We start from the raw sequence: 12,046 nt of genomic DNA, 5'->3' as shown, positions 1-12,046 counted from the left end.
TGGGGCAGACAATATCTGGCAGTCGTTTTGTAACTGCCAGGACTTTGGGGAAATTTCTTTAATATGAATAATTTGTTTAAGCCAGAGATTTTCCATATTGAAATACTTTCCATTGTACTCACAGTTTGACAAATCCACTTTCAAAAGCTGTGCTTGCCTCATTTCATACGTTTGCCACAAAGCTAATCTCAAACTTGTAAAACTGGGCAAAAGCAGAGCCAAGTAAGGTCATTGGCTTGACATTAAGACCCTGATTATTCCAACATTTATATTTTATGCTCCACAAATGTTATTTGATCCAAAGGAACGGTGGCTTCAGGGAGCTAATATCTCTCCAGAACTGAGATATAACGTGGATAGTGTAAATGCCTTCATGGACTACTAAAATCGCTATTTCTAAATTAAGGCCAGAATCCTGTCTGTTAAATACTGCTGAGGGTAGCATAGTAAAGGTACCGACCTGTTAATAATTTTCCACAAAATAGGCTAATTATCCCTTTTGTTTACTGCTTAGAATCAGAACTGGCGATGCCTGATTCCTTAAAGAATCACATTTTTCAGTCGAATTGTGAATAGCATTTAACGCACAATCTGAATAGGTTCGTGATTCAGTCTGTATTTTTGGAATCATTCGCTGATGCGCTGAAAGCCTTAGTTTCTCACACGTAAAACTGTACAATCCAATTATTTTGGAGACAGAAGACAAGTGAACTGGATTTTTACTTACAGCTCATGAATTAAACGTAAGCAGCAAGAAGGTTCAACACCTGTACGTTAAGGCCCCTGTACTGCAGGTAAATACATTTTCCTACCAAGTACATTAACTTTGTTTATGTTTATTTTTTTATGGTTTTGGCTACCTATGAATTCCACAGCATATCTTTCAAGGATTTGGTGTGGATACATTAGCCGAGTATTGAAAAAGGCCTGTGGCAGCACTGTCAAAGGTTAAAATCCAGGTCTAATAAGATATTGCATCAGTAGTTGTCCCTCACTTTTTATTGCTCCCAAATACTTACATTTACATCTCACCACAAATGTAAAGTTTTGGGTGGAATTCTCGTTGTTATTTTAATCTAACACCTCAGTTCCGATCAATTTGCATTTTTTTCATTTAGCAAATGCTTTTATCCAAAGCTAATGATCTCTACATGTAGATGCCGGACATAACCAGAATGTTCCATGAAGTTTTCCAAATGTTGTGGTCAAAAAATGATTACTATTATGATTATCATCCGTTCTTAGCACAGTGGTTGATTGATGCATGAGTAGGTGGTCCTTCACTCTGATTACAAATGTTTTGGACCCCATTTACACCTGTAGTTAGCACTGACCTCTTGAGACTGGATCACTCAAGATGGATGTTAATACTAGATTTAAATTGGCCTAAACCACTAGTTTGTTGTTCCCAACCTGTTATTCAACATTTGAAGGCAAGCTTTGGGCAGTTTTACCACCATATAGTGCTTGTAATCTGAACAATTGAACCACATATGCACATGCAGTCCATTTTGGAAAAGGTTTGAATCTTTAGTATGTTTAACAAACGTGTGACTTTGTATTTGATTAGGACAACTGCCATTACAATCAAGCTGTTGACTTCGTTAACATAAGAACTGAGTCGTCGTTCTCATTTTGTAAGTGCATTTTTTGAGTTGGACTGTACTCATTTCTGTCTCTTTCCAGAATAACCCTCAAAAAAGCTGCTTAGATTGAGTATGCTGTTTATTGGGTATAGCCACAGCTAAATGTTAAACAGAATGACATAAAAAAACATCTACTATTCTAGAGAGGGATGCCACATCTGCAAGTCATTGGAAGAAAGAAGCACCGGTGAGCTCTGAGATAAAAGATAAAGATGACAGAGCTCTTTAGTGCCCTGTTAAAAAAGAAAAGAGAACAAGATGCCACTCATCCTCACAAGGCCAGCTTCATTTGCTTAATGGCACACAGCTTGAGTAGGGCCAGCTCCCCTAATAATGATCTAACAGTGCAACAAGGCGAGAACTAAGATATGGAAATATTGAAATTCATATAGGCAGGCTGAAAGCATCTCAGCATTGATCTAGCCTCAGCATGGGTAAAAAGCAGCGCTCCTTTAATCTGGGCAGGCCAGGAGCCTTTGGCTACACAGAGGTCCCTCTCAAGATAAGCCTGTCCTACAGCACAGCTAGCTGAGATGAGGGGAGAGAGAGAGTGAAGCCTGGGGGCCTGAGCAGAGAGGAGAACCAGGACTGAATCTCAAATCAACTCATTATTCCCTACTTGCTGCACCTTTGTCGTGCATAGAGAGTGCTTCTGAATTCAAGCACCACTGCAGGACCAGGGTTACAGTTTTTTTCTAACCTGGGACCCAATTTGATGTTCTTTGTGTTCTGGGTCAATGGCATGACACTAATATTATTTTTGTCTTACCTATTCATTAATTAAAAATGCATTTTCGCAATGGCTTAAATACACCTCTTCTGCAATGATCCGTTTTATAATTTTCTTAAAGGGGAGGTTGACTGTTTTTTTTCTAGGCTTGATTGTGTTTATGGGGTGCAATCTAACATGTGTTAATACTTCGTTTGTTAAAAAACGCATTATTTTTCACATAATTTACCTTTATTTCACAACGCTATGTTCCTTCTCTGATCGTTTCCTGCTTTTATGAAGCCCCTCCCTCAGAAATACACGATGGGCTCTGATTGGTTAGCTGGCTCAGTGTGTTGTGATTGGCTAAACCGCTGCTAGTGCGCGTCTAAACGTCCCGCCCCTCACCTCAGCAGCATGTGCTCTGGTTGTATTGTAAACAATGGCACTGTCTATATTGCTTATCAATTTGAGACCGATTGAGACTCGTGTGAAGAGTGATCGTGCGGTCCATGTGCAAACATGGCTTTTAATGGTAGGCCTATGTTTTTTGTTTGTTGTTGTCTCATACGTTTAGATAAGCAGTAGCATAATAACAGCCTATGTTAGCTTTTAATGATTAAAGCTTTAATACAGTACAGCAACCGCATGCGCGTCCGTGTTTAATGCTTGTAATAGCTATGTGAAAATAAATGTATAAATGGAACAGTTCATTGTTGGAGCAGAGCTGATCTGAATGAGAGAGTGAGAGAGAGAGATGCAGAGCTGAGCGTGTGCAGAACAGGGCGACCCGATGAACAGGACTGAGAACTGCTTTAGAACATTGATTTTGAAACTTGAATCGTTAGAAGACAGAATCGCTATTCATACAGTATGAATAGATTTTTACATGCACCCCTATTTTTTTTCCTCCTCTCTAAAGCAGCGCAGCATGGCCTAGACCCCTTCGTTGCATGTTCCTGGGGGCGTGGTTTATCTGGGTTTATGATGTCACTAACCCGGAATTATTTTGTTGTAGTCCCTTACCAGCCATTCGCTGTAGGTGATGCTATGCTAATTCTGTAATAGACAATTTCTCCCTTTGCATTGAACTTTGAGCTACGTAACTTTGTAGATGTTGTTTATGCTCGCACAAATACATTACACACGAACAAAAGTTAAAAAGGTGAAATTGTATTATATGACCCCTAAAAAATAGTTAAAAACCGTTTTGATATTTTTTTGGTGGGCATAAAGTCCAAATGTCAGGGTGATACAACTATCCTGCTATTATAATATAGAAAAAAGCCTAATTAAAGGAGTTCTGGTTATAAAATGTCATGTGGTGCAACTGCCCAATGAGGGAAGAAATTTAAATGTATATTATTAGTTGATGATATACAATTTGTAATTTACATGATACATTTTGCAAATTTTTTTTTTTTACATAATAGTTTTAAATGATGAAATGTTAATTTTAAAATTAAGCTGTTTTTAAGTAGTCGTTAAATTGATTTTTTTCTTGCACCACAAAAAATGCTCAAACTCAAAACCATATGAAACTGAAATGAATAAAGTATAGGCCTACATTTCTATGAACTTGTCACACATTTTAAACTATATTTCCCGCATTTTAAACGTTTTTTTTATTTATTTATATGGCTCTTGTTTGTCACTGACCTCTGTGCCCTTGTAACCAAATCTTTGTTAGTTTGGACTAATTGTTCTTTCTTTTCTCCATATGACCCTTCCTATTTCTTTTTTCCCTCTGTATGTGTGCAAATGAAGTTTTCACCCTGGCAATCGCACCTTTAATAAAATTAAAACAAAAGGTGCTAAGGCTGTTGATTGTCAAGGCAGAGGAGGAAGGAGGGGAGAAGTGGGTTACAAAATGCAATGAATATCAATGTGTGATGAATGACTGGGCTCCCCCAGCTGTCATCCAAATAAACGTGAATATTCAACTATTTCCCCTCCACTTAGCTTCCATTTAGCTCTGATGATATTTCATTAGCTTGTCCCATGGTGCTGTGAAACAATAAGTGATCCGTGGAAAGCTGTTTTCGCCTTCATGTTTATTCTGAAACAATACTCACTGCATTCTACCATGCATTTCCTTTTCTTTCTCATTATTGGCGTACATCCCCACAACCAGCTCGGATCAAAGTGTGTGTCATTTCGGTGAGTGTTACAATTTGTATCGAACTGATTAGCCGAACAGGCCTGCCCCTCTGGGACTGAGGGTTTTGCGTTCCTACATTGCAACATTGAATTGTAATATGTGTGGTGTTCTGGTATACAGAGTTTCACCATGCATGGAAAAAGTAGATTTCAGCCAAACTTTAATTGAATCTGATTGAAATCCTAAAATCTGTGCAGTGCTTGAATACAAATATTGTTGGACTAGTGTTAAGACGTTAGACTGTGACAAAAATGGTTGTAAATATGACAAAAAAAAAACATTTACAACAATAACTGAAAAGTCACTTTGGTGAAGGTTGGGGAAACTTGTGCATCCATATGCAGTTTCATCAAATATCGTCTTGTGAGATGGTATTATTTCATTTAATCTTTTGCACCAGTTGTTTCCAGTGTTTGCACTTAAAAATAAGCAAACGACACTTTTGGACCAATTCTTTCTTAAAGAGTCAGTGAAAAAGATTCGAATTTGTGAGTTAGCTGTTTGAATTAGTGTCATATGTCTATATCTATATCTTTAGTCTAGATCTATGAGTTATATAGACATCTATCTTTTGCAGCTGCGATGTCCGCTTGAAAAATCAGCAAACCGTCTTCTTTCTCTCTCCATTCGCCTTCACCTGCTCTTAGCTTATTCGCTCCACCACACCAATGTCAACACATCCTCTTCATGTCAAGACAGATTGGTGTGTTATCCCGATGCTAAGCCTTGCATTTCAATCATTGCTTTCCCATTCCTGCGCCACGTATTGATTTTGATGAAAACAACTTGCTAATCCAAATAAACAACATGTCAGTGAGCCATTCAAGCTAACAGAAATATTAGCACAGCATGATCCCCTGGCTGGGCAAGCCCAGGGTCTACCAGAGCTCCTGACCTGGCAGGGGGTTGCAGTGTAGGGTGGGGGCAGTTGTGTGTGAGTGTGTGTGAGGGGGATGCTTTTGCATGAACATCAAGCCAGCAGTAGCGGTACATTCCACTTCATTGATGCACTACAGATTCAATGACTGTCAAATCTGCACATACATTTCTTGGAAATCTTTTTTCAAGCTGTGAATTCAATTCAGCTCCCTGAAATAAAGGGATAGTTCACCCAAAAATGAAAATTCTGTCATCATATACTCACCTCCCAATGTCATTCCAGACTTTCTTTCTTTTATGGAAAAAAAAGAAAATATTCTGAGGAATGTCTCATTGTTTTTTTCCATTAGAATAAGGTATATATATATATATATATATATATATATATATATATATATAAACCCTGGACCATTCACTTTTATAGTATGGGCAAAAAAATATTTATTTGTTTTCCACATTAGAACTGAAGTCGTACAGGTTTAAAACAACATGATGGTGAGTGAATGATGACAGAACGTTAATTTTTTTTTTATAAATTCATCAGTGGTGGACAAAGTACACAGATCAAGTACTTGAGTAAAAGTACAGATATGTATAATAAAATATTACTCCAGTAAAAGTCAAAGTACTGCTTTTGAAATGTTACTCGAGTGAAAGTACAAAAGTACAATTTTTTTAATGTACTTAAGTAAAAAAGATAGATTTATTTAGCAATTTTATGTAGACTACTTAATTTAATTTTATATTAGCACATTTTTATAATCCTACTGCACAAAATACCTGTAATTTTCCCCAAATGACCACTATATGGAGTCAAGATATATATATATATTTGTTGTTGATATGGACTACGTTGATGAGAGTGATGTAGTGATGTTCACTGTGAAGCTTACACTGCGATGTACCTGAGAGAAAACAGATTTGACCGTCTAATTTTCCCCAGTAAGAAAAAAAAAGTGTTTTAAAACTTCTTGTTTTGCAGAACGTCAGTTATATATGACATGAGAATTAGGCCTGAAGTTAGGAAGAACATTTTAAGGAAAATATAATTATATTTTCATGATTTTTTTCTTCTCAAACCTTGTCTGTGGTGTAAAAACACCCCTGGCCAAATGCCCCAAGAGGGCATCACTTCACACTCTGATAATTACTGTAGTTACTGTGTTCTGAACATCACATCCTTTCTTTTTACATCAGGTGGCTGAATAAAAATATTTGGACTTTATATCAAAATATATATCAGCAAGTTGTTAGCTAGACAGTTAGCATTAGCTAACAATATTTACTTATTTTCAGTATGGTTATGAGTCATATCTGTCTGCTCGGCTCGATGATCTAAACAATATAAAAATTTGTACTGTTGATAAACAATATAAAAACAGACGTCACATAGGGCTAAATGCATAGCAATTTAATAAAACTGCTAACTTCACAGCAGCGGGGAATATGAACGTGCATGAGTTATTTTATTTAATCTGTGTTATTTTAATGTTTTGTTTTTTGACCTAAAACAGAGACATTGATCTGTGTGCATTCAAGCATTTCAGTGGGCTTAAATAGATCACCCTTTATAGCAGATTTAGTTCACAAACATCTGACAGTTTTGACCTAAATATGATTTTCAGTTACAATAATTAATCCCAAAATTCGACATTAGTAACTTACTTTTAGCAGCATCAGTTGCGCGCGCACACGCTCACAAAATCTCCCGGTTCTTTCTTGTGAGTTCAGTTCACTGGAGACTCACTCTAAACGGATCACTTGAATCAGTGAGTTGTCGACTCGAGAACAGCTGCAATCGAATCATTCCAATACGTAAATGAATCGTTTGTTGTGATTTGCGAACCAATTTCACTGAAAAATTGGTTCATTGAAAAGAATATTATAACATTATAATCATTGAAAAGTTTATAAGGAGTAACGATATATTTTATTAAATGTAGTGAAGTAAAAGATCTTATGCTTTGGAATGTAGTGAAGTAAAAGTAAAAGTTACTCAAAATAAAACTACTCCAGTAAAGTACAGATACTTGAAAAAATTACTTAAGTACAGTAACAAAGATGTTTTACTTCGTTACTGACCACCACTGAAATTCATCCTCTGGCTACACTGAACTAAAGCTGAGTCCAAACTAGCTGCCACTTGTCGGTTTCCTTTCAGTTCTGTTTTGCCCTTATTTGGTAGTTCCTGTCCTAGTTTAGTTAATGATTCATCCTATTCACCTGTTTTGTGTTAATTATCTCGTTTACTCCTTTGTTCCTGTTCCTTTATATGCATTCAGTTTTGTTCTAGCCTTGGTCGAGTCTCAAACAAAGTAAAGTTGTGTTTAAGCTGCTATTTCTGTTGTTAATTCAGCTGCATGATTAAAAGAACCTGATTATTCTTCATCCCTCGTCGTCCTGCATTCCTTCCTCAACAACTAATAACAGAAGACTCGACCGACAAAGATAATGGATGAACGTACTCAGTTCATTTTGATGGCTCACGCCACAGTAATTTTTTCAAGTATCTGTACTTTACTGGAGTAGTTTTATTTTGAGTAACTTTTACTTTTACTTCACTACATTCCAAAGCATAAGATCTTTTACTTCACTTTTACTTCCCACTGCTCCGGGTGTGTGTTCACGGTGTGTGTGTGTGTTCACTGCTGTGTGTGTGCACGATGGATGGGTTAAATGCAGAGCACGAATTCCGAGTATGGGTCACCATACTTGGCAGTATGTCACTTCACTTTCACTTTCACTAAGGAGCCTCTGGATTTTGCACAGGCTTTTGTGCCGCTCGCCCTCGCCAGCTCTCTCAACGGAGATGAAATCAAGATGCTGTTCCGGCTCGGGAGCCCAGTCCGCGGCGATGATGGTTCCGCCGCCTGCAACGAAGAGTGTGCCGCCCACCATGGCGATGATGGTTCCGCCGCCCGCAACGATGATGGTTCCGCCACCCGTGGTGAAGACTGAGCCCGCTCCTCGCAAGTGCCCTCCAGTGCCTCCGCTGGTCCCGTCCAGCTCTCCTTCGTCTCCGCTGGTTCCATCCAGCCCTCCTGCGTCTCCGCTGGTCTCGTCCAGCCCTCCTGCGTCTCTGCTGGTCCCGTCCAGCTCTCCGTCGTCTCCGCTGGTCCCGTCCAGCCCTCCTGCGTCTCCGCTGGTTCCATCCAGCCCTCCTGCGTCTCCGCTGGTCCCGTCCAGCCTTCCAAGTGACCGTGCCGTCAGAGCTCCCCCAAGTGTCTTCGCCGTCAGAGCACCTTCTAGTGCCCACTCCTCCAGAACCCCCCACAGAGCCCACTCCTCCTTAATGGCTCCCAGAGGGGAACTTCCCTAAGAAAATTTTTTTTGGGGGGCCATATACCCTCTGCCTGTGTGGCCGGGCCTAGAGCCAAGGCCACAGAACCCCTTGACCCACCATGGCTCCCCGAGTCTCCTGATCCGCCATGGCTTCTGGAATCCCCTGATCCGCCCTGGAGGCTTCCCGTGCCTCCTCCCTGTCCTGGCCCTGCTCCAGCCTCCAGGGCGCCCGCCCCCCCTCCCCTATGTGTATGTTACGGTGCGGGACACACCTTCCGGGAGGGGGGGGGGGCGATATCTGTCACGTGTTGGTTTCCTTTCAGTTCTGTTTTGCCCTTATTTGGTAGTTCCTGTCCTAGTTTAGTTAATGATTCATCCTATTCACCTTTTTTGTGTTAATTATCTTATTTTCTCCTTTCTTCCTGTTCCTTTATAAGCATTCAGTTTTGTTCTAACCTTGGTCGAGTCTCAAACAAAGTAAAGTTATGTTTAAGCTGCTATTTCTGTTGTTAATTCATCTGCATGATTAAAAGAACCTGTTTATTCATCCCTCATCGTCCTGCATTCCTTCCTCAGCAACTCATAACACTAGCCTGATTTGGCCTCCAATTGCCATCTTAAGACAACATTTATCAACTGTGTTAGACCTACATGACCCTCACTGCTAGATTTACCTCACAGATGAATTCAAGTGGTGTTAATTTTAAGTCTATGGCTCTCCCACCTCCTCCCAGAGGCCCTAAGCTGCCCTAGTGACCCTTGGGCTGGTTCCACTCACTGCTGCTGGGGAGCGTATCAGCTTGGGGGACATCTCGATCGCCCCAGCATGCCATGGGGCAGGCAAGGCTCTGCACAGCATGGGCAAGAGACCGTCCGTGCCGGTTTTAAGGTCATGCTAATTGCTACACTCCTCCGTCGTGCCGTCACTTAGTGGCAGAGGCTGCATTCAGAGCATGGTGCAGGTGTTGGGTGCCCTTTAAACCTTTAATTAAATATCACTGTAAAAGGTTAATGCAGAAAGCCAGGCATTACAGCCTGCAATGAGCGTGCAACTGTAAAACTCCATTTGAGTCTGTTAGCATGTGAAAGATTGACCTGATGGTTATTTTATCAAACGAAATGGCAAGACAAGTCAGGATATTGCTGCTATTGTGTCATATTCAACAGCATTATTTAAAACGATGGTTTTAATTTAATACCAAAACCCTGTTTGAATAAATTATTGGCTGCACAATTAGCTAAAACATTCCCAGCATAAACGTGTCAACTGGAGCATCTGTATGATTTAGACTAAATATTTTTGGCACTATATAAAGAACAATTCTCACCTTTTGATAATCTAATCAGGATTTTGTGCGACCCTTGATAATGAGACCCATCTGCCGGTGGCATATAATGATGCAATCAAGGGGAAAAATAGTATACAAAATGCAATGCAACTTCTTTCATTTTAGGCTGAAAAGAGACTTTACAATTTAGTGCATAATTAAAACGTGACAAAAAGTAATGTCAAACAATTATGAATTACCAAACCTTCAAAAGGACCATAAATTGCAGACTAAGCAAAGAGAGAAGAGACAAAAATGTATTATGTGAGTGAGGAATGATTTGGAAATGTAGCCAACAATTCTTAAATTTTTAGATTCCATCCAGCCACAAATCAATAGACTCAATGTTGCGCGCTGTGGAAATATTTGGATATATTAGGAAAATATGTCTCTGCCCGAATTCTAAGCTGTGATATGAGACTTTATAAATATTTGCAGAGGAAATTTTACAGTGTCTGTTATTCAGCCTTTTGAGGAGAACACAGCTGTGATGGAAGAGCATGTATGATTGGTATGACATTAGGTTTCAACACACAATTAACATAAATGACCCTAACAACCTTTTTCAGAGACATGGTAATGTGGCCAAAAAAAAAAAAAAAAATCTGGCTTACCTGCATGAGCCCTATTGTCAAATCAGCTGATAAACCTCAGTACTTTCAATAAAACATGTTTCTAATAATTTCAAGGGATATGTCACCCAAACACAAAAAAAATTGTTTCATTATTTAGTCATCCAAAGTTGTTGTTTCAAACTTGTATGACTTTAATTTTTCTGGAGGACATAAAAAAAGATATTTAAAAAAGTCAGTGGAGTCAAATGTTATTTTTTGAGTTTTATAATATGAATCATTCTTCAAAATATTTTAATTTGTCAATGGCATGAAGGTAAGTAAATAGTTACATAATTTTCATTTTTGGAGTGAATTAAACGGCAGCTTCTCAAATTCACGATTTAGGATTAAGATATAAATTATGTTAATTAAGTTATTAAACCACTAAATTAAATTCATGGCATATTAATATGCTCAGAATTTTTAAAACTCCTTTTTTTCTCTCTTTGGAAAGGCATATCATCAGCATCTTAGCACAGTGTATTCAGTATGCATCAAGCATCTGGAAGCGTCAGCCATTTTCATATGGTATTTTCATACCATATTTCAGCAAGGCAGAATAATCTCACTTAACATAAGAACGGTCCTTCTCTCTGGTGCACTGCATTGCCCCCTGCTGTGGTTTTGTTGTTTCTAGTTTTGTTAAATAATTAATTCTTCCTCACAATTCCTTCCATAATCTATAGCTCACCATAACCAGGAGTAACTGTGCCTTATCTGCCTGTTTTATCCTTGACAGTAAAAATATAGACGTTGTATGAGCAGTATAAAATGTTGAATAGTACAAAGTATAAAAATGTTAGCGTATTCTTCTTAATTTTTGAGTTCTCCTTTGTGGCTCCTGGTTTTTCAGGGTTCTTTGTGGCCCAGCAGATCAGGGCATGAGGAGCCCAGTAATTTAATTCTCTTACCATCCACCTCACAGCCCAACCTCCAGACCACAGCTTCTCTCAATCTCTTGTTTTCTTTTCAAGCCTGTATTTGCCTTCTCCCTCGCTCTCTTTCTCTATCACTCTCTGGGCTGAGGCTGGGCTGAGCTGCCTCCCCGTGGTGAGGGTTGAATCCAGGGGCCACCTGCGGCAGCCGCCGCTAGCGCAGCCAGACGCCGTCGGCCCCTTTTGATATCTGTGCGGCAGCCACCCCAGCCACATTTACGCCCGCGCGCCAGCCGCAGAAACCACCAGATAATGTGGGATATCAAACAACAGTCGCCTTCTCTTTCTCGCCCGCTTTTTGTCTATCTCTCTCTCTCTCTTCAGCCTTCATTCTCTCTTTCTCCCTCTCTTTTTCCGGGGGTTTGAATTTGGAGTATGTTTAAGCCGCCACACCAGCCGGGCTCAGGCCCTTTCAGAGGCACAGCTTGGGCTCCCCGTCTGGCCCATGGCCTCTGTGGCCGCCTCTATATTACACTGGCTTTTGTTAGCGGC

The sequence above is a fragment of the Barbus barbus genome, assembly GCF_936440315.1.
Source record: "Barbus barbus genome assembly, chromosome: 10".
NCBI lineage: Eukaryota > Metazoa > Chordata > Actinopteri > Cypriniformes > Cyprinidae > Barbus > Barbus barbus.
Note: the sequence above shows the minus strand (reverse complement) of the source record.